Source organism: Barbus barbus (genome assembly GCF_936440315.1).
Source record: "Barbus barbus genome assembly, chromosome: 5".
Taxonomy (NCBI): domain Eukaryota; kingdom Metazoa; phylum Chordata; class Actinopteri; order Cypriniformes; family Cyprinidae; genus Barbus; species Barbus barbus.
In genome coordinates, this window is record NC_136733.1 from 9,806,576 (window position 1) to 9,829,946 (window position 23,371).

A 23,371-nucleotide genomic window follows, 5' to 3' on the forward strand; every position below is an offset into this window, starting at 1 on the left:
CTGGAGAGCTACTGTCCTGCAGAGTTCAGCTCCAACCCTAATGACACCTGAACAAGCTAATCAAGGTCTTCAGGGCTACCTGAAATTAAAGTCAAAGAAACAGAGTTGGAACTGAAGTCTGCAGGAGTAGTGTCACATGATCTCTACACATACAAAGAATTTGCATACCATGACAAGTATACTTAATGCTGCAAAAAGCATGGGAGATCATATAAACAATACTATGAGGCTACAGCAGACAGGTGAAGGTTCAGCGGGTTTACTTTATTCAAGTCTTAATTAAAAACAGACAAATGGGAAAACAGCTATGATAACTGAATGACAACAGTGACCAGTGATAAGTCAGGAAAGAGAGGAAACATAAAAAATATATACATTATCTTTTATATAACTAGCATTGCAACAATAGTCAGGCCTCATGAGTAAAGGAGTCCATTTTCATAATACACAGGTGAAGTTTCTTCTTCAAATAGTGAATTTTATATTGTTTAAATGAGCTCCACGCATGCCTCTGAGCACATTGCACCAGGCACCCTTGAAGAAGGCCTTGCCACCCTCATCACGTGCAATCTTCTTCCAGCAGTCAATAGTGCCGCTGTACATTATGTCAGCTAAAATAAGAAGGAAGTCAAAAAATATTAACATTATTATATTCAAGACTGAACATAACCAAACACCAAAATGGCTTCTATACTTTGGAAAGAACATGGAAAGAAACAGGGGTTGAATGTTACCTCCTTTACGTCCAGACTGCATCATCATACGACGACGTACTGTGTCAAAGGGATATGATGTGAGACCAGCGACGGAAGTGACTGTCTGAGCAATCATCCAGCTGACCATAATATGAGTGTTCTTTGGGTCAGGTAACATGCCTGTAAAACACAAATATTTCAAATAAACAAAACGGATGCTATTGTTCAATACAGGTTAACCATTTTGCATTAGTGGCTTACTAAAACAAAATCAGAACTACTTTTCAAGGTGTTATGAAAATGAAGTGTCCAAACCTTGTGTAGTGTGAAGTGTTAAGCTACAACAGCTACAACATTTATGTAATTAATCCAATTTTATTAGCCAATCTCTGACCTTCGATGATCCAATTCAACCATACTAATAAGCAAAAATGACTTTAGATAAACATCTTAGCGTTTCTTTTCTTTTTTTTTTTTCCTGAAGAGTGTTTAACATCCTATTCTTCATGCAATCCAGAATGGAAGCACAGGTGAAAGGTTTGTTTGAGCCGCGGCCTCTACTGTAGAGATGGGAATTTGCATTTTCTTCAGTCTGAGGCTTATTCATTTCTCTTTTGGTGTGAACGGGCTTGTACTTTTACCAAAAATATAACTTTCTTATATTAAAAACAAGCAAGCTGTTACGTGAGTACAGATTTGGACACAGGGGTAAGTATGAACAATGAATGGTTTATTGAATGGGTAGGTCAGAATTGAAGACGGGGAACTTGAGGTGAGTAACAATGGATAAAGCTGAGGTGTGTGCTTTTAAACTGTGCCTGATTAATGAGGTGATGAGGGACAGGTGCAGGTGATTAGTATTCAGGAGATGGTGTGCGTTGTGACTGGCTGATGTGAAAACCTGACCAACTTCTAACAGTACCCCCCTCTCCACGGCCCACTCCTGAGGGCCGACCCCGGCCCCGGGGTGCTGGACAGTTGGGGTGAGTTGCGTGGAATTCTTCGAGAAGGGCAGGATCAAGGATATCGTTTCTAGGAACCCATGAGCGTTCTTCCAGACCATAACAGTCCCAGTCCACCAGATATTCTAGGATACCACAACGACGTCGGGATTCCAGAATCTCCTTTACCCTATAGACCGCGCCTTCCTCCACGATCAGCGGGAGAGGGGGTTCTTCTGTCCGGTCAAGCTCTGGGGAAACGGGAGGAGAGAAAGGTTTAAGTAGGGACACGTGGAATGTGGGGTGAGTCTTGTATTGTGGGGGTAACACAATACAAGACTCAAGAGTTTATAAGTGAATTGGGTTGATTGTTCACGTCTCCTTTGATTCTTTGTCTGCGCACTGCCTGCTGCAGCTGATGGTGGGCTGCATCCCAGACTCTCTCGCTCTCCCGGAACCAGTAATCTACTGCGGGGACATCAGATGGTTCCCCCGACCAGGGGAATAGAAGAGGCTGGAAATCGAGCACGCACTGGAAGGGAGTGAGTCCAGTGGAAGCCTGTCGCAGGGAGTTCTGAGCGTACTCGGCCCAGCCTAGGAACTGGTTCCAGGAGTCCTGGTGGCCGTGGCAGAAGGATCTTAGGAAGCGGCCCACCTCCTGGATCTTACGTTCGGCTTGCCCGTTAGACTGTGGGTGATAGCCTGAGGTGAGGCTTACGGTCACACCTAGGAGTGAGAAGAAGGCCTTCCAGACTCTTGAGATGAACTGGGGTCCTCTGTCGGATACTATTTCTTCGGGGAGGCCGTAATATCGGAAGACTCGATTTAAGAGGAGTTCTGCTGTCTGGAGTGCGGTGGAAAGACCTTTGAGGGGAATCAGACGACAGAACTTTGAAAAACGATCAATGATGACAAGGATGCAAGTATTACCATCAGAAGCGGGTAGATCCATTATGAAATCTACTCCTAGGTGTGACCACAGACGGTTAGGTGTGGGTAATGGAAGGAGTTTACCGGCTGGGAGTTGACGGTAATGATATGGCACAGTCAGGGCAGGCCTGCACGAACCTTCTCATGTCCCTGGCCATATTGGGCCACCAGAAGCGATCTTTTAACAACGAGAGAGTGTTGTTGACCCCTGGGTGGCCAGTGCCCAAAGAAGTGTGTGTGGAGTGAATGAGGGGTGTACGTTGTGTCCGTGGTACGTACTGATGGTCTGGTGGGCAGCCCAGCGGAGGGGCAGGAGGAGTTGGGGAGACGAATGGTGGAGATGTCCACTGGATCGGGCTGGAGATGAGCTCTGCGGGAATTATCTTCTCTGTCTGTTCTGGTGATTCTTCGGGTGCATGAATACGGGAAAGGGCGTCAGCTTTGACGTTTCGTGGGCCTGGGCGATAGGAAATCTTAAAGTGGAATCGGGTGAAGAATAATCCCCATCGGGCCTGACGGGGATTGAGTCGTTTAGCATCCCGAAGATATTGTAAGTTCTTATGGTCGGTTAGTACTAGAAAGAGATGTGCTGCGCCCTCCAACCAGTGCCTCAACTCCTCTAAGGCTAATTTAATGGCTAGGAGTTCATGATTGCCAATGTCGTAGTTTCTCTCCGCCTGGCTGAGTTTCCAGGAGAAGAAGGCGCATGAATGGAGTTTTGGAGGAGTCCCCTGCTGCTGAGAAAGCACCGCTCCACCGGTCCGCTGGTGAAAGCCTTCTTGAGAGTATGGAAAGCTTTTGTGGCAGTGGGGTTCCAGGTTTATTGAATTGGTAGGTCAGAATTGAAGACGGGGAACTTGAGATGAGTAATCCAACACTGAGTTTGTCCAGGGAGGTGAATACTGGGAGTAACAGGAATCCTTTGCCTTTCAGGAACTTGTGGAGATGGAGACCAGGAGAACGGGGGGACCGGATATTGAGAAGCACACACCTCAGCATGGAGTTTGGAGCTGCAGATGACATGCACAACTGGAGGAAGAGAATTCAGGTAACACAGGTAAGTCGCTTTGCTTGTATCAGACGATAGTACCAGTAGGTTGAGTCCACTTTGAATTAACGAGATCGGACAATGGATGAAGATGAGGTGTGTGCTTTTAAACTGTGCCTGATTGATGAGGTGATGAAGGACAGGTGCAGGTGATTAGTATTCAGGAGAGGCTGTGCGTTGTGACTGGCTGAGGGGAGAAACTGACCGACTTGTAACACAAGCAAGCAAGCTCAGTCCAGCCCAGTATAGATCATAAAGTAATGGAAAATTAATATAGTGCATTACTTTCCATAAAATGTAACTAAGTAATGCAATTAGTTACTTTTTAAGGCGGTAACGCAATACTGTAATGCATTATTTTAAAAGTAACTTTCCCCATAAAAGTAACTTCCCATCTCTTTGCAGCTAAATTTTATTTTTGTTAATATCTATTTAACTATTTTGTTTGAACACGTGATCCAAATGCAGTAATATTAGTAAATTCGATTTGTTCACTTACATTTTAGTTTAGACTTTGGACATTATTAGCTATGTGTTGTGCATAATAGTAAAAAAAAATCAAATATAATAATTTGGCTAACTCTAATAAAGCCCACCTTTTGCGGTGTCATAGATGCCAAAGTAAGCCGCCCTGTAGATGATGATGCCTTGCACAGACACGTTGAAGCCCTGATACAAGCCTCTTAGACCATCAGACTTGAAGATCTTTACTAAACAGTTTCCAAGGCCTGTGAATTCTCTGCACCAGCCTTTCTGACATCAGCAGCCAAACGTGTTCTGGCAAAGTCAAAGGGGTAGGCAAAGCACAGAGACGTAGCTCCAGCAGCTCACAATCTCTGGGAAGGCCATCATCTCATCTGCAGACTAAGTGTTCCTTCCTGGGATCTTTCTATAGTCCAGTGGTTCCCAATACTGGTCCTGGAGTACCCTGCACATTTTAGATGTCTCTCTAATCAAACAGATCTGATTCAACTCAACAGCTCATTAGTAAAGACTCCAAGATCTCAAATGTGCATGTCAAATAAGAGAGACATCAAAACCGTGCAATGTTGAGAGTTCTCCAGGACCAGGATTGGGAACCACTACTATAGTCCTAGAAGGTCTATCAGATGCCATTTGAGCCCATTGAGTCAGCTCAGAGAAATTTCTGATCCTTAAAGTTGTTAGCATTAACATCACTTAAACGAGTAGGAGATTTGCAGGCCCTTTCAGTAGCCTCATCCTGCTTGTGCTTTGCCCCTGGACTGGTCAAAGTTATTCTGCCAGCCTAACCCTAACCACTCAGTTAGTTATACTTCAAGCCTTCTTTCCTCCATTGTTCCAATCACCGGAGCAAGCTTCATTTATTGTGGCTAGTCCAGGCTCTGAGAATTTACGTAAACTGCTCATCCCAGTGGCATAAATGAATTATTGGTATGCTTTGGTGGGCACAGCAAGGGTTCTGCAGCTACCAAGCAGTGTCTATCGCAACGGATCACAGATTTCCTTGGTCTATGAGGTATGTGGGTTGTCTTCACCTCTAGGGTTAGTGGCATCCTCTAGGGCTGCGGTTTTCAATCTTGGCCCTGGGGACCCACTGCTCTGCACATGTTGTATGTCTCCCTTATTTAACACACCTGATTCAGATCATCAGCTCATTAGATGATGGCTCCATGAACTCAGTTTACTGTGTCAGATGAGACATACAAAATGTGAGATGAGATGAGATGAGATGAGATGAGATGAGATGAGATGAGATGAGATGAGATGTTTGTGCTGTGGCAGACTGGTCCTCTCTGCACACATTTATAAGTTTTACAGTTTGGACTAGGATTGGAAAAGTTGAATCCATTTGTTTGCTTGTAAGGTATAAACAGGCATCTTTTTTCAGTATGTCGGTGTTGGTACACATATTCCCATAGCACAAACATCATGCTGGAGTGTCAAAGTTCCCTTAGTGGAAGAAGCGGATTGAGAAACAACGTGACAAAGCTGATCAGTATGAGAGAACTGTCATGCTGAGGGACTCTACTTCTAGTTCCTCTGCAAGAGAAAGTGAGGCGGAAGGAGCAGCTGCAGCCACAGGCCCTATAAGGCAAGGATGCTTGGAACATTCTCAGTCCGGATATCTTTTTAGCACTAGATCGTACCAAAACCAGCAATCATTATACAGTACACACATACTGCCTACTGTGCTCCATGCTTCCGGTCAACAGGTTGACGAGTTAAATATCAACCGATCTTCTGTTCAGCGAGCTTGTCAGCAGTAGGCCTACCGTAAGGATCGATGAAGCAGTGAAAGGGATTGGGGTTTGTAAATCGGGATGTGTTGATTCGACACAACCTGAAGCAATACAGGCAGGAAGAACGGAGCTTGCGTGTTGTTTGAGCAGATGCTGGGACAAGATCTACTGCACTACTCTCTTGCCGCCAACACCACATTCACAAGATTATGTTGGAGGAAGTCATTCACACAACCGTGGGTCCATCAACCGGTCCAGATATTGGCATCTTCAAGAGATTCAACAGAAACTGGCCCCAAATGGCCATGGTTAACTACAAGCCCAGAATTGATGACAATGATGTTGCCAATGTTTTGCAGAATGTGTCAGACAACATCCTTCAATTCTGCTTCCAGGGAATTGGGGCGTCCCACCCAGAGGAGTTCGCTTTCCCAAACCAGGGGCAATGCATCAGGCTAGCTTCATGGCACAACTGATTTATGCCCTGAAACAGTTTTGCCTTCCAAGACCCCCACAAGCTCAAAGAATTGAAGGAGCTTTGTGTCTTTGAAGCACTATGTAAAGTCCCGCCTCCCAATCACTGTGCCCAAAAATGATCTGGACCTCCTGAAGTCGATGGCTGCAGCAGATGAAAGAGCAGCAAAGGGTGCCCTGAAAAAGCCTGTGTACCAACTCTGGAATCTCAATGAGAAAGTGGTTGCACTGGCCCTGTCTGATCCAGATGTTACAGTGGAGGAAAAAAAGCTAGAGAAGAGAGTGGATGTAGACCTTCTATGTTTCGGGAAAAAGAACACTCACAACTTCATTATTCTTGATTTCTGTCAGAACTTCCTAAATGAAGATCCTGGTACCTGGGCAAAAATCGCATAATATATCACAGCTGAGGAGATTGAAATAAGCACGACGGTGACCAATGACAAGTCAGAAAGTGGCGTTGTGCTTATCCAAGAGTACAACATACTGAAGAACAAACAGTTAATTATGCAGATTTTCAGAGAGCAGCGAAATCTGCTTCCAGATACAAGCAGGAAGAACGCAAGAACCATTGCAAGAGTACTATGGCTGAAGAACTTGTCGGATCATCATAAATATCTAGATCATAAATATCTAGATCAGATCTCAATTTTGTTCTAAGTTTACTTTCTTCACCAGTACAGTAATTTCACATTTTAACATTCTGCTTTTACATCTGCAGGAACTTTGTGGCTGAAGGACATGGCAGACTGTCATCACGATCTAGATCAGATCGCACTTTTTCTAAGATCAGCTTTCATCAGCAGCATTGTAATTCAACATTTTAAGACTAACAACATTCTTTTGGGTTCTCATTTTTAAAGGGGTGGTTGACTTTTTTTTTCTAGGCTTAGAAAAAAGGCTGTTATAGGCTGTTTATGGGGTGCAGTCAAACATGTGTTCATGCTTCGTTTTTAAAAAAAAAATCATATAATTTACCTTTATTCTACACCGCTCTGTCCCTTCTCTGATAAACAGCCCGATTATTTCCTGGTTTTATGAAGCCCCTCCCTCAGAAATACGTGATAGGCTCAGATTGGTCAGCTGGTCCAGTGTGATTCACTAAAACGCCTCATCTAAACTTCCCACCCCTCACCTCAGCTCTGGTTGTATTGTAAACAAAGGCGTTGTCTATATTGCTTATCAATTTGTGCCCGATTGAGACAGAGGTTATTAGTGAAGAGGATGGCGCAGAACCTGTGCAAGCACACGGCTCTTAATGGTATGTTGTTGGTTCATACTTTTAGATATGTTGTTATATGTAAGTGCTACTGTTAGCTTTTAATATACGGTTTTATCCTGATTAAAGCTTTAATACAGCACAGCACAGCTTCTCATTTCTATGTGAAAATAAGTGTATAATTGGAACAGTTTGTTGGAGCTGATCTGACGATCTGAATGAGAGAGAGAGATGCAGAGCATGTGTAGAGCAGGAGGATGTGAGGAACAGTATTAAGAACCGCTGCTTTAGAACATTGATTTTGAAACTTTCCATTAAAATCGTTAGAAGACAGAATCGCGATTCATATATGAATACATTTTTATGTAGCCTGTCGATTTAGACAATCAAGTTTAATTTGATATTTTTTTATGGGTAAGGAAAAATGTTGTATAAACTGTTAACTTCAGCAAAACTTGTTTTCAATGTTCTATTTTCAATGGTTCCGGTCGGTAGTTCCTATTAATTGTTGTATGTGGGGCTTTAATTAGTGGGACACCAAAGGAAAATATATCGCTTCTCCTTTAAGCGTTCGCGCTCAGAGTCAGATGCATGGTGTATGCAGATGGGGAAGCAGAGGTAGTCTTTCTCTCTCATATTTGTCTTGCATTTATTGTATTTTTGTAATGTAATCACTATGATTATGATGTTAAAACACTGTTAAGAGTTTATTTCATAATGTGTATCAGTGTGATTAGCTTATTTTCTTTTAAAGTGGTTCTTTTAACGGTGCTAAAGTTAGCACCTCATTTTCACGTGCATCTTTCAATGCAGGAATGAGAGAGTAGGCCTTGTGATGTCTGTGTACTAATCTTGCCTCACTACTCTGTTTAAGGTATGTGATTATTAATTTGACTGTTTACTATGTAATTTGTGAATTTAATTTGATAATCGTGTACCTCAGTATATATTAGAACTATTTTCACATTAATTGCCTTGTGGTGTACTTCATGCAATGAGACTGTTTGTGTGGGGAAAAAATTACTTTATTATACACAGTGGTTCAACAATAAGATTTTGATGCAGTTAAGAGATTACAGTACATTATATGTGCCTCTCTGAATTTACAGCATAATTGTATGTTAACCTTTACAATTATGTCTTTACAATTATGTTAAGCATTTTCCATTTATATTTTCTATGTGTGCTATCCTGTTATGTGAGGAGATTCAGTGCCGACATTTACACGTTAAATGCTATGTATCGCTACTGTTTAAGCGTTTGCGCTCAGACGCATGGTGTATGCAGATGGGGAAGCAGAGGAATGAGAGAGTAGGCCTTGTGATGTCTGTGTACTAATCTTGCCTCACTACTCTGTTTAAGGTGAATAAATTCCACGTGTCCATTACCCCATTTATTGTGTGGTCGTGTTTCCATGGTGTCCGGAGGTTACCACTTGAAGTCTGCTACATAAAACTGGTGCCGTGACCCGGATCCACTTGGTCAGCTGCAGCCGATCGCCGGGGTCAAGCAGTGTGCTGTGACGTGTGCATGCTGTTCCGTGTGGCCAGAGGATCTACGCAGCGGATATTCAAGTGACGTTATTCGGACTTTCATACACACACAACACCAGCTCACCTGTCCACAGAGTCCCACTTAATTCCAGACTGTGTTGTACACTTTAAACGCGTGTGCATTTCAGACATTTGCACATATTGGACGTTGAACATTTATATTTACGTTCCCTTGAAGAATGTGAGTTCTTAAGTTCTATATTTTCATTGGGTGTTTTGCGTATCTGTAACCACTGCATATTTACCTAATTCACAAATTTGTGTTAATTCATTTGGGTTTCAATTTTGTCTTACCATTCAAAATGGCCGGAAGAGGTCGAGACACTTCTGATATATTCACTCCATTAGCTGGGAGGGGTAGAGGTCTGTATAGTGTAAGAGAGAATATGGGGGCACTACCAAAACTGTTATTCCCAAGTACCTTGTCAGAGCCAGAGGTAAATCCTCATCCAGAGTTAGCACAGCCAACGTGTTCCACCCCATCTGATCCCAGCCCCAACGTCACACAGCAGCTACGAGAGTTAATAGGAGAGCTGGGTAGTCAGATTGGTGAGTCCATAATCAGCCATTTGCTAGCCAGTCAGAGTGTAGTCAGCCCGTTACTTACAAGTCCACCAGAGCTGACCAAGAATGTGCTCCAACCTGAATCCCCCAAAGTCAGGTCTGACATCAAAGAACCACCCATGTTCAAAGGAGACAAGAGTGGCAAGTACACAGTACAAGAGTGGATAGATGTTGTAGAATTGTACTTGCAGAAAAGCAGTTGCCCCGAAGCGGAGAAAGCCGACACTGTCATGAGTCACCTATTAGGAAGGGCTAAAAATAGAATCAAAGTGGGACTAAAAAGCACAGCTTCTTCTAGTCCAGCTAGTGTTGAGAAAATTTATGACATGTTGAGACACTACTTTAGCGATCACCCTGTGTCACTTTTGCCATTGGCAGATTTCTACGCAACACAGCCTAAAGCTAAGGAAAGCCCCGTAGACTATTGGGTGAGATTGAACTCCGCAGCTGAACGAGCCAATGGTCACTTAGAACGTAGTGGGGGTAACATGGAGAACATGAGTGCGGAAATAGCCATGATGTTCATACGAAACTGCCCTGACCCAGAACTGTCCAGCGTGTTTAAATGCAAGCCTATGAGCAAATGGTCAGTCGAAGAGATACAGGAGGCTATTGATGAACATCAGAGGGAAAGTCAGTCTTGCAGAGTTCCCAGTACAGTTATGCCTCGCACCTTTCAAGTATCGACAGCTACCACAGTCCCTAGCGTGGAAGTCGTGGAAGGTGAGATCACTGCTATCAATGCTGCAGCATGCACTCCAAGTAACCATCTTAAGACGGGTGATGCAGTCAATCCTGATGCATTAGAACGTGTCCTCCGCATGTTAGAGAGAGTGCTTGAGCGGACTAGTCAGCCATCACATAGGCCTTCAAGGCCCTTCCACACACATGGAGCTCGCATTCTGTCTTGTCGCATCTGTGGGGACACAGCACACTCCACTCGCTCACACTGCATGCGAGAGAAGCGGTGCTTTATCTGCATGAGGGTTGGACACCAGCGTAAAGACTGTCCTAACGTTACAGAACCAGCTTCCCAGCCGAACATGGTGTCTCACGCGCAGGAAAACTACCCTGCTCGCATTGGGGAGGGGACTATGTGAGCAAGAGTAGTGAAACCCTCAGCAGCGAAGATGATCTTTTGAAATATGAAGAAAGCTGCAAAGCAATTCCTGATAAAAGTGTCTTATATCAAAATGTGATGAAGTTGGAAAGAGCTGACAGCCTGTTTTACACCGATGTTGTCTTTTCTGGGGCCCAAGTTACATTGCGTGCGCTGCTTGACAGTGGGTCCATGGCCTGTACCATGAATGTGGAGGCTGAACGCAAGTTGAAGAGTGCAGGAGTTGTGCTTGCACCCAGTGAAATGCACCCCGACATCATCCTTGTTGGTTGCGGTGGTGTCAGCATTCAGCCTGAGAGTATTCACCAGCTTGAAATGGAAGTGTATGGACATGCGGTTAGTGTTCCCACTCTCGTCGTTCCTGGTCAGCGAGACGAAATGATCTTGGGCACTAATGTTATCAAATACATCATCAGCCAGATGAAGAGTACACGCGGGTATTGGCGTGTTCTAAATCGACCTGAAAGTTCAGGAGATGAAGATATTATGCAGTTTTTGGACATGTTGTCTGGCCTCCACAGGTGGAAAGGTACTGAAATGCCCAGCAAGATAGGAACGGCTAAGCTCACCCAAGCCATAGTGCTATGTCCTCAGCAAGAACACCTCGTCTGGGGACGGCTACCCGCTACCGCACCTGTTTCTGAGGGAAGTGCTGTTCTTGTCGAACCTGCAAAGTCACAGCCTCATAAGAACATTGTCATTGGGCGAGTGGTAGCATCCATGAGTGATGACAGATGGGTGCCAGTCAAGGTGCTGAATGCTACAGACAAGCCCATAACATTGCGGAGGAACACCAAGTTGGCTGACGTATTCCCTTGTGTAGCTTTGGAGGACTTGGACATCGGTCCCCAGCACTTAGCCAGTTATGAGCTGAAAGTCATGAACCAAACTACAGGTGTTGCAGTCGCTGACAGTACGTCCCCTGATTCAAATTTCTGCGATAGACTGAGCAAATTCGGTCTAAGCGACCTTGATGTTGAGTCTTGCCAGGTGTCACCGCATTGGAAGGAACAACTTGTGCAGCTGATATGCAAATATGAGGATGTGTTCTCAAAGAGTAAACTAGACTGCGGCAAAGCGAAGGATTTCTTTCACCGTGTACATCTTGCAGATAGTCGCCCCTTTAGACTGCCTTACCGACGTGTGCCACCAGCACATTACCACAAGCTCAAACATGTTCTTTCAGAAATGGAGGAGCTTGAGATAATTCGTAAATCCTCTAGTGAGTGGGCCTCCCCGCTGGTGCTCGTCTGGAAGAAAAGCGGAGATCTACGCATTTGTGTCGACTATCGATGGCTGAATGCCCACACTACTAAAGATGCCCATCCTTTGCCACACCAGGCAGATTGTCTAGCTGCGCTTGGCGGCAATGCCATATTCAGTGCTATGGATCTTACCTCAGGATTCTACAATATAGAGATGGCTGAGGAAGATCAAATATTCACTGCGTTTACGACACCAATGGGACTCTATGAGTTCAACCGGCTCCCTCAAGGTTTGTGCAACAGTCCTGCAAGTTTTATGCGTCTCATGATGGGCATATTCGGGGACCAGAATTTTCTCACTATACTCTGTTACCTAGACGACCTTCTAGTATTTGCACCAAATGAGAGTGTGATGATGGAGAGGCTTGAGCTGGTGTTCAGCCGCCTGAGAACCCATGGTCTAAAACTTGCCCCAAAAAAGTGCCACCTGTTACGTCGGAGTGTACGGTTCCTAGGTCATGTTATTGATGAGAGAGGGGTAACTGCTGATCCCGACAAAGTTCAAGCCATTACAGCGATAACCGAAACGGACCTTATGATGGAAGATGGGGTTACGCCATCTCAAAAAAAGAAAGTCGTTCCTGGGTATGGTTATGTTTTATCAACGATTCATACAGAACTGCTCTAGCATAGCTAAACCCTTGTTCGCACTGACTGCTGCACCGAGGGGACAAAAGAATAGTAGAACAAAGCCATCTGCCTTCAGGAAGCTGAACCCAAGCGATTGGAAGAGGGAACAGCGTGACTCCTTTAATCAGCTAAAGTCAGCCCTTTTGGAGTCAGTGGTGCTTGCACACCCAGATTTCAACCGCCCATTCATCCTGTCAACAGACGCCTCTTTGGATGGATTGGGCGCTGTACTTTCTCAAGTCCCGGAAGGCGAAACTAGAGCACGTCCTGTCGCTTTCGCTAGTAAGGCCCTTTCACGTGCCCAAAGCAATTACCCTGCTCACCGTTTGGAGTTCCTTGCCTTAAAGTGGTCTGTCTGTGACAAGTTCAGCCACTGGCTGAAAGGTCATTCCTTCACCGTCTGGACGGATAATAATCCGTTAACTTACATCTTGACGAAGCCGAAGCTTGATGCGTGTGAGCAGAGGTGGGTCGCCAAGTTGGCACCATATGACTTTAGTATCCAGTACATCCCCGGGAACAAGAATGTGGTGGCAGATGCCATGAGTCGACAACCTTTTGTCCAAGGACGTGCAAGTCGGAGGTTGGTAACAGAACCTTATACGAAACTGTTGGAGGAGGCCAATCACTTCAAAGAAGACGTAGTACAGCATGCTTTCAGAATCAGTGCTAAGTGTCAGAGTGTTGAACCTCCATTCTCTGACCATGAGCCAAATGGTTTCTCGTTCTCCTCGGATGAAGTGTCGGCCATACTGATGAACCAGGTAGAGTGGAGTGCAGGGCCAAAGGGAGAAGTGCATTGTTGGCTGGTTCAGGATGTGCAAAATTTGGTTCCAGCTGGTCAAAGTGCGCTGCCAGTGTTTACACTGAAAGAGCTTCAGGATAAACAGTCAGAAGATCCTGTTTTGGCTCGAGTTCTTTCTTATGTCTCCCGTGGCAGGAGGCCATCAAGACGTGAGAGGACAAAAGATTCGCTAAAGATCCTGAAGACTCTTAAACAGTGGGAGAGATTGAAAATGCTGGATGGGGTTTTGTATCATGTGTGCAAAGATCAGCTAACAGGGAAGAAACGTTGGCAGTACGTCGTCCCAGCTTCACTCACCCAACAAGTCCTGCAAGGAGTACATGATGATGCTGGTCATCAGGGCCAGGCCAGAACACTTCATTTGACCAGGGAAAGATTCTTTTGGGTAGGCATGGAGCGAGATGTCAGAGAGCATGTCAGATGCTGTAAACGCTGCGTGGTGAGCAAGACACCTGAGCCAGAAGCAAGAGCCCCACTCGAGAGTGTTAAGACAACCAGGCCTCTAGAGTTGGTGTGTATAGACTTTTGGTCTGCAGAGGATTGCAGAGGTGGAAGTGTTGATGTGTTGGTGATTACAGACCATTTCACTAAGATGGCACACGCCTTTGCATGCAGGAACCAATCAGCCAAGCAAGTAGCTCGCCAACTGTGGGACAGATATTTCTGCATCTATGGATTCCCAGAGAGGATCCATTCAGATCAGGGTGCAAACTTTGAGAGTGAACTGATCCAGGAGTTGATGCAGCTTGCGGGTGTCAAGAAGTCGAGAACGACGGCTTATCATCCTATGGGGAATGGTCACACTGAGCGGTTTAATCGCACACTAGGCAGTATGATACGAGCCTTACCCCCAAGAGTTAAACAAAAGTGGCCTCAGATGTTACAAACGCTGACGTTCACCTATAACTGCACCGCTCATGAATCAACTGGTTACGCACCATTCTATCTGATGTATGGAAGGATCCCTCGACTGCCAATAGATGTTATGTTCCATAGTGTTGGAAGAGATGACGACATCACAGACTATGGCAGCTACGTTGCAAAAATGAGAGATGATCTCAAGGAGGCTCTTAACCTTGCTCAGGCTAATGCTAGTGCAAGTCAGCAACGACAGACTGAATTCTACAACAGGAGGGTAAAGGGATGTGACATTGAGGAAGGAGACAGAGTACTGTTAGCCAACAAGAGTGAAAGAGGACGGAGAAAACTGGCTGATAAGTGGGAATCGGTGCCCTATGTGGTGGTTTCTAAAGACCCCAGATGTCACACTTATCGTGTTAAGAATATCAGTACAGGCCAAGAGAAGGTAGTACACCGTAACCTTATGTTGCAAGCCAACTTTCTGCCTCTTGGGGAAGGCGAAAATGAAGATGAGTCTTTCCACAGTGACTCGCTAACCAGCCAGGAGCAGTCAGGTGAAGCTACGACACAGAATTCTGCACTGGGGAGTGACCTTCCTGAAACAGAGCGTACTGCTGAGTGGGTGGCTTCCTTACCTGACACAGATGATTCGGTAGAAGAGCGATTAGATGCAGGAGGACAGGAGAGTGTAATGGATCCTGGAAAGCCTGAAAGTAATTCATACGACTCTGAACCAGGGTCTGAAATCAATTGCCCTCAGTTCGACTCTCGAGTCATCCCATCAAATCCAACCGACTCACAAGACCAAGTACGTTCAGTTGATGCAATGCCGGGTGCTAAAAAGCAGTTGAGATCCACCAGCACCTTGTCCATTTCCAGCGCTCCTCCTAATGTGTCTGAAATAGTGACCCAGGTACGGACACGGGTTGGTAGGTTAGTTAGACCTGTGAATAGACTGATTCAGAATATGACTCAGAGAACAACTCACAACGCAGTCAAAGATGTTTCTAAGTCCCTTTTGTTTTAAGTTACATGGGCCTAGTTATAAGAATGTGAGGCAACAAAAAGAAAAGGGTAATTTAAGTCATATTGAGTGGTGTATACGGCACCTCTTTAGCAAAAGAATATCTGAGAGCCTGATCAACTTTCTTTTGTTCTTTTTCCCGTGAGTGTCGGGTGACATGTATGTTGCATGACAGAATGGTGTTGTCAGTGACAAATTAATTGCCTTATTTGCTCCCTTATTCAACTGACAAAATGTAAGCACAAGTTTTGTGAAGTTAAGGAGGGAGTATGTAGCCTGTCGATTTAGACAATCAAGTTTAATTTGATATTTTTTTTATGGGTAAGGAAAAATGTTGTATAAACTGTTAACTTCAGCAAAACTTGTTTTCAATGTTCTATTTTCAATGGTTCCGGTCGGTAGTTCCTATTAATTGTTGTATGTGGGGCTTTAATTAGTGGGACACCAAAGGAAAATATATCGCTTCTCCTTTAAGCGTTCGCGCTCAGACGCATGGTGTATGCAGATGGGGAAGCAGAGGTAGTTTTTCTCTCTCATATTTGTCTTGCATTTATTGTATTTTTGTAATGTAATCACTATGATTATGATGTTAAAACACTGTTAAGAGTTTATTTCATAATGTGTATCAGTGTGATTAGCTTATTTTCTTTTAAAGTGGTTCTTTTAACGGTGCTAAAGTTAGCGCCTCATTTTCACGTGCATCTTTCAATGCAGGAATGAGAGAGTAGGCCTTGTGATGTCTGTGTACTAATCTTGCCTCACTACTCTGTTTAAGGTATGTGATTATTAATTTGACTGTTTACTATGTAATTTGTGAATTTAATTTGATAATCGTGTACCTCAGTATATATTAGAACTATTTTCACATTAATTGCCTTGTGGTATACTTCATGCAATGAGACTGTTTGTGTGGGGAAAAAATTACTTTATTATACACAGTGGTTCAACAATAAGATTTTGATGCAGTTAAGAGATTACAGTACATTATATGTGCCTCTCTGAATTTACAGCATAATTGTATGTTAACCTTTACAATTGTTATGTCTTTACAATTATGTTAAGCATTTTCCATTTATATTTTCTATGTGTGCTATCCTGTTATGTGAGGAGATTCAGCGCCGACATTTACACGTTAAATGCTATGTATCGCTACTGTTTAAGCGTTTGCGCTCAGACGCATGGTGTATGCAGATGGGGAAGCAGAGGAATGAGAGAGTAGGCCTTGTGATGTCTGTGTACTAATCTTGCCTCACTACTCTGTTTAAGGTGAATAAATTCCACGTGTCCATTACCCCATTTATTGTGTGGTCGTGTTTCCATGGTGTCCGGAGGTTACCACTTGAAGTCTGCTACATTTACGTGCACCCCGTTTTCTCTTCCTCTTCTCTAAAGCAGTGCAGCATGGCCTCGCCCCCCATTGCTGCATGTTCCTGGGAGGTTTATCTGGGTTTGTGACGTAACGGACCCAGGAAGTAGCTCATTGTAGTCCCTATGAGCCGTTTTTGTAGGCATTAAACTGCCATCATTTTAAAAGATGATATCTCTGTTTGCATTGAACTTTCAGCTTCGTAACTTTGCAGATATTGTTTATGCTCAAACAGCAACATTACACACTAATTACCGTTAAAAAAAATTAGATTGCAATCAACCACCCCTTTAACCTAATTCAGTGTTTACTAATGGTCTTGACCTGGCCAGAGACCAGCACCATTCTTTCCAGAAGTTCATGAACAACTCACCAAGTCATGGCGTGTCCCTTACTCAGCTCGTGTCCACACTTCTGCCTTCACCATTCTTCACCTCTATTGACATCACTGACCAAACAGTGTACAAGAATCTCCCCCTCTTGAAGTGGCCATCTCTGCACATCTTTGCCCACTCACGGCCCTGGAATGGAATGCCAAGGAAGTTCAACCTGCCAAGCCCTGCAGGAGCCAAGGAAGTTCAACCTGAAATGGAAACTCTACCCGATAACAAACAAATGATATAGGATGTCTTCGAGAAGTCAGAGGTCGACCTCTTCGCCTCAGAAGACAATTTTATTGCCCAATAATTTTCTCAACAGAGCTTCCCAACCTGGGAACTTACTATGGTCCTCACCCAAAATTGTTCACCCAAATTTCAGCATGTTTCGCTTAAGACCCCCTCCTGTCGGCTTTGCCGCCCATCAAGTGAGTGGGTGAACTGCAGATGCTCTCAATGAGCACTTCCTGCCTTAATTTTGGGCCTAAATACTGCAAATTCTTCCACAAGCCAAGGCACGGTTACATGCCTAAAGTGCTCTCCACTCCATTTAGAGCACAGGTTATTACACTCTCAGCTCTTCTTGCTTCAGACGATTCCGATGAAAATGGCATTCAGCGCTGACTTATATAGGCAGATGGCCCTACTTGCTTGGGTGGGCTGAAATGGCATTTGTTCGTGTAACTACACAAACATTACCAAATATGTGGCACTATGTGGTGTACTGTTCATTATGTGATGCTAATGTTATTTACAGTACTAACAATTTCAGCTTGGTAAAAGAACTAACCAACACTAACCAGTAATTTTAACAGTTATCTTATTACATGTTTCAAATCACTTGGTACTGAATTAAAAATGATACAGTAATACAGGGTACAGTTGTTACATTAGAAAATACACTTACATTATGTATTGTTATGTACTGTACCTGCAATGTGAAAGTCACAAACAATCAGAATTGCGTTGCTGAAACATTTTGTGGCCAGCAGATGGACCCATACCAAAAGTGATACGTAGCTTGAGTAAGAATTCAAGAGGACTTCTGATCATGTGCTAAAACGATTTTATTCTATGTTGTGGGCTAAACTCAAGAACACAATTTAAGATGTGTTCTTTTGCGAAGCTATGGTGCATACCTTGTAAATCACAAATTATTTTAATGTATTATTTTATTGTATTGGTTTATAGAATGTTCATATAAAGAAAATCAGAAATATTGAAAGAATTGAGTTTGTTTAGAACCATATTCTAAAATATCTAAATATAAAAGATTCCAAAAAAAAAAAAAAAACAGAAAAATAAAGAGGCAATTGATTGACAAGTGTATGCTCAACCAAAGGCATGTTATCACATACACAAACATATGCACACACAAACATAAACAGAGGCAGCAGGTGCTCCTACTTGGGTTTTAATTACATGATCTCTGATTCATCTAATTGATATGCTAATGAGGGTGTAATTAATGCATGAGAGAGAACATCCGCAACCTCTATTAATTAATGAATAATCATCATATATGCCCTTGCATATTTAATCGCACATGATTTATCAGGTTTTTGTTTGTTTGAATTTGTTTTTGCAGAAATGTTTTACTCTATTATCAAGAATCACTGTATCCATACAGTTTCAGTAATACATTAAACATATTTTAAAAAGTGTGAAAAACAGAAGTGACAGATTCCCTGTTTAAGACTGAGCCTTGAATGTCCAGAAGATATAATATTAATATTAAACCAATAATGCACTTATAGAGGGATGTTTAGTGCCCACCTAAAACAACAGCAGAATTGTGAGTTACTTATACTACTGTTTTCTTCTTAATAAAGTCACCTCATCCTCCTTTTTCTTATCATTTCGTCTCAAATGTGGCTATTGAACCCAACCACCCAAATGTGAGAGCAACAGTCACTTTCTCTTTTGTCTCCCTCACGCAGTGCTCATCTGAATTAAACATATAGGTAATGATTTTATATGACTGCAGGCATGCTTTTACATCACTGCCATAGACTGAATGCTGCTTTAGAGCTGTGGGTGATTGATGGCCCAACAGACTCCAGACAATTAGCCAGTGGATTTTCCCTCTATTGCTGGGTATTGTGTGGTATCCATCTGCTGCCACTGGGTGTTTAATTTGTTATTCAACCAGAAACCGTCTCAGCATAATTAAGACTTCAGTTATGTTAGTTCACCCAAATTCATCTCTCCCAGTGCATGAACGCTCATATTTCAGATATTTGGCATTGTGCAGTTTATTACATTTTTTATTTAATTTAATTATTATTATTATTATTTTGTATATTGTCTTTGCCTAATTTTTAGCTTGTTTGTATGTTTCTGTGAAGGATACAAATACCTCCTTTTCCCCATTTTCCCCACATTCACTACCTATATGATAAATGACAAAAAATAAAGGTGGATGAGAACATTTAGATACTTTCTGCAATTTTTAATCCTATATCATACTTTTAGAATCCACACCATTCTCTAATGATATTTAATCATAATGACCCAGTTATTAATTAAAATACATTGGATATTAGCAAGTAAAAAATAAAGTCAAAATGGTGGCAGTTTTATGATAAATGATTGTTCTCTGAGACAGTGGTTTGGAAGCATGTGAGCATATTCTATATTCTAACAAAAACAAGCAACAAAGCAGATGCACTACAGATTTATGTGAAAGTGGACGTGTGGCCAAAATGTATTGAATGCATGTGTGTGAGAGAAACATTGTTTTTGTTTTGAGAAACACACAAGGGACTCTGTGTATTCCATCTGCCATTGATGCCCAGGGGACCCAGAGAGGAGGTGTGAATCTGGAAGAGTTATAATGTACCACAATAAAGGATTCGACAAAAGTGTGGCAAACGGCCTTTAATTAAAAAAAAAAAAAAAAAAGCCTTTATCCTCCAAATCCATAGCCCAAACCTTTAACCCCATTTAACTCCTTTTGTCAAAGAAATCAGCAGCTCAGTAGGTATCTCAGCAGAACTTATTAATTAATTGCATCCAAACATACACATTTTACACAAGTATTTATGCAGGTTGTTGGCCATGTCAAAGTACTGGTCTCAGAGCTAATTATTGAGATTATACATAGAGGACAGGGCAGAATATTAGGTCTGTATTTATTTAAATTCCTCTTCTAATTTACTGTTAATAAGAATGAACAAAACGCATTACAGGTATACATTCTTCATTTTAAATCTGGTGACCATTTTCATCAATACTGAGAAACTGTTTGTCTGTGTGCTGTATATACATTTAGGCAGAATATATTAAGTCATACCTGCATCTATACAGTAAATGCATAGATGTGTGCATTGTGTTATAAACAGATGTTGTTTTCATGTATAACATTAATTTGCTGGTCAAAATAGAATTTAATTTACTGAGCCTGTTTGTCAATGCTCCAGTCCATCAGTTAACATCTTATGACGCAACCATTGAATGTTTGTAGCAAATTCATCAAGACATTTTAACTTTAAATCGTCACTTCTGTCCAAAATACCACTTCATAATCCATTATAATGCTTCCTTTAGTGAAAAAGTCCATCACTTGTCTTCTCAAACCAAAATCCAGCCACATTTGTTTGTAGCAGTTTTTACTTGTTAATGGTGCTTGATCTGTGCACTTGTCTCTCCTGGTTCAAGTAATGGTTTTAAAAACACTTTAATTATGGATTTGTTTATTTATTACAAAAAAAGCTTTTCACTTCGTATGAATTACTTGTGAATTACTTGGATTACTGTGAATACTTGTGGATTTTTATCAGCTCTTTGGATTCTCATTCTGAAGGCACCCAATCACTGCAGAAGATCCATTGGTGAGCAAGTGATGAAATGCTAAATTTCCCAAAATCTGTTCCAATGAAAAAAAAAAAAAAAACTCATCTACATCAGGCCTGAGGGGAAGTAAATTTTAAGCAAATTTTCATTTTGGGGTGAGCTATTCCTCTAACTACAGCCCTGTCTTTGGTTTGTTTGAAATAACAAAACTGAAAAACAAGCTCAAATAAAAAGATGGGAATTGATGGCCATGCGGAAGAGGAAAAAAGCTTTTAGTGCATCCTAGAAATATTTTGAAGTGCTACTAATTTGAAAACATGTTAAAAAATAACAAGATCTGATCTATTGCTACAAATGCATAATCTGCAAAAGAGTGTCCAATCTAAGTTATTCTGAGAGTGGTGATTACTTTAGTGTTGATTCCTTGAACAGAATACGTAAAACTACTTAATCCTTTATGTTCTTGTCCTCTTGACTTAATGTTGACAAAGTATATACTTTCTAACAAACACGTTCTTAATATAGTTGGAAAAGAATAAAATATTGCCTGTATATTTAACAACAAAACTCTTTTACATGTAAAAATCTACAGTTACTATTTTAATATGAATAACAAAATGACAACATATAAAATGTTTACAGAAAAACAAATACAATTAGATAACAATAACAACAGCAAATACAATTATGGTTCCTTATATTAGTACTTAACCAAAAAATATAACTTATATAGTTTCTGTCATTAAATAAGTCAATATATGAGGTAATCAGTTCATAAACCTAAACCTAAATAGACATTTTCTGTTTCTCTAAATGAAAAGCCTGATATACGCTTTCAAAAACACAATTTTAGTTTAGGGATGTAGATCTATCAGCATATAGAGTCATGGCCAAAAATATTGGCACCCTTGGTAAATATGATCAAAGAAGGTTGTGAAAATGAATCTTCATTATTAATCCTTTTGATCTTTTATTTAAAATATTCACAAAAATCTAACTGTCAGTCCTTGTCTTGTGGTTCCCCTCCTCTCGTACCCATATTTGGCCTTCCTGTTCCTGTCCTCGTTTGTCATCATTGTTTAATTAGTCCCTAGCCCTGTGTTTGATTAGTCCACACCTGTTCCTTATTTCCCTGTGTTCTTAAACCCTGTGTTTCCCTGCCTCTGTGTCCAGTCTGACCGTCAAACCCTTGTCTACAGTTGCTGTCGCCACGGTTCCTGTGAGTTATAAGTTTGCCTTATTAAAGCCTGTGTTCAAGAGAAGTTGCTCGCCTCTGCCTTTCCCTGCTCCCAGAGGGAGCGTGACACTAACCTTTCATTGGATAATAATAATTTTAAATGGGAGGAAATATCATTATGAAATCAATGTTTTTCTCTAATACACATTGGCCACAATTAACGGCACCCTTTTATTCAATACATTTTGAAACCTCCATTTGCCAGTTTAACAGCTCTACATTTTCTCCTATAATGCCTGATGAGGTTAGAGAACACCTGACAAGAGATCAGAGACCATTCCTTCATCCAGAATCACTCCAGACCCTTTAGATTCTCAGCTCCATGTAGGTGCTTCTTCTCTTCAGTTCACCTCACTCATTTTCTACAGGGTTCAGGTCAGAGGACTGGAATGGCCAGCAGAAGCTTGGTTTTGTGCTCAGTGACCCATTTTTGTGTTGTTTTTGAGGTTTGTGTTTGGATTATTGTACGGTTGGAAGATCCAATCATGGCCCATTATAAGATTTCTAACAGAGTCAGTCACGTATTGATTTTTTATCTGTTGTTATTTAATAGAATCCATGATCCCATGTGTCTAAACAAGATGTCCAGGACCTCCAGCAGAAATATAGGAGTATATTTCATTGTACACATGGGGTACTTTTTATCCCTGTGTTCACCAAACCCATCTTGAGTGTTTGCTGCTAAAAATATAATTTTTTGTTTCATCTGACCATAGAAGCCAGTCCCATTTGAAGTTCCAGTCGTGTCTGATAACTGAATATGCCGGAGTTTGTTTTTGGATGAGCTAGGAGAATTTTTCTTGAAACCCTCCCAAACAACATGTGGTGATGTAGGTGCTGTTTGACTATTTTTTTTAAAGGTTTTCTGACCCAGAGACTCAACTATTTTCTACAATTCTTCAGCTGTGGTCCTTGGAGAGTCTTTAGCCACTCAAACTCTCCTCCTCACTGTGCATTAGGACGATATAGACACAGTTCCTCTTCCAGGCAGTTTCGTAACATTTTATGTTGATTGGAAATTCTTCATTATTGCCCTGATGGTGGAAATGGGAATTTTCACTGCTCTAGCTCTTTTCTTAAAGCCACTTCACTAATTTGTGAAGCTCAATTATCTTTTGCTACACATCAGAAACATATTCTTTGTTTTTTCTCAATGTGATGGATGATTAAGGGTATTTGGGCTTTGTTTTCCCTCCTATTTATATTTCTGTGTAACAGGAAGCCATGGCTGGATAATTCCATGTT

General features: G+C 42.0%; 1 pseudogene across 1 annotated transcript; it reads right to left on the reverse strand.

The window, feature by feature from the left end:
• Window positions 1-465: 465 nt before the first annotated feature.
• LOC306870516 (ADP/ATP translocase 1-like) lies at window positions 466-5,794 on the reverse strand (annotated as a pseudogene). Its single transcript has 4 exons — window positions 5,785-5,794; window positions 4,211-4,440; window positions 735-875; window positions 466-611 (listed from the first exon to the last, which is right to left on the reverse strand). The product of its transcript is annotated as an ADP/ATP translocase 1-like (transcript).
• Window positions 5,795-23,371: the final 17,577 nt, after the last annotated feature.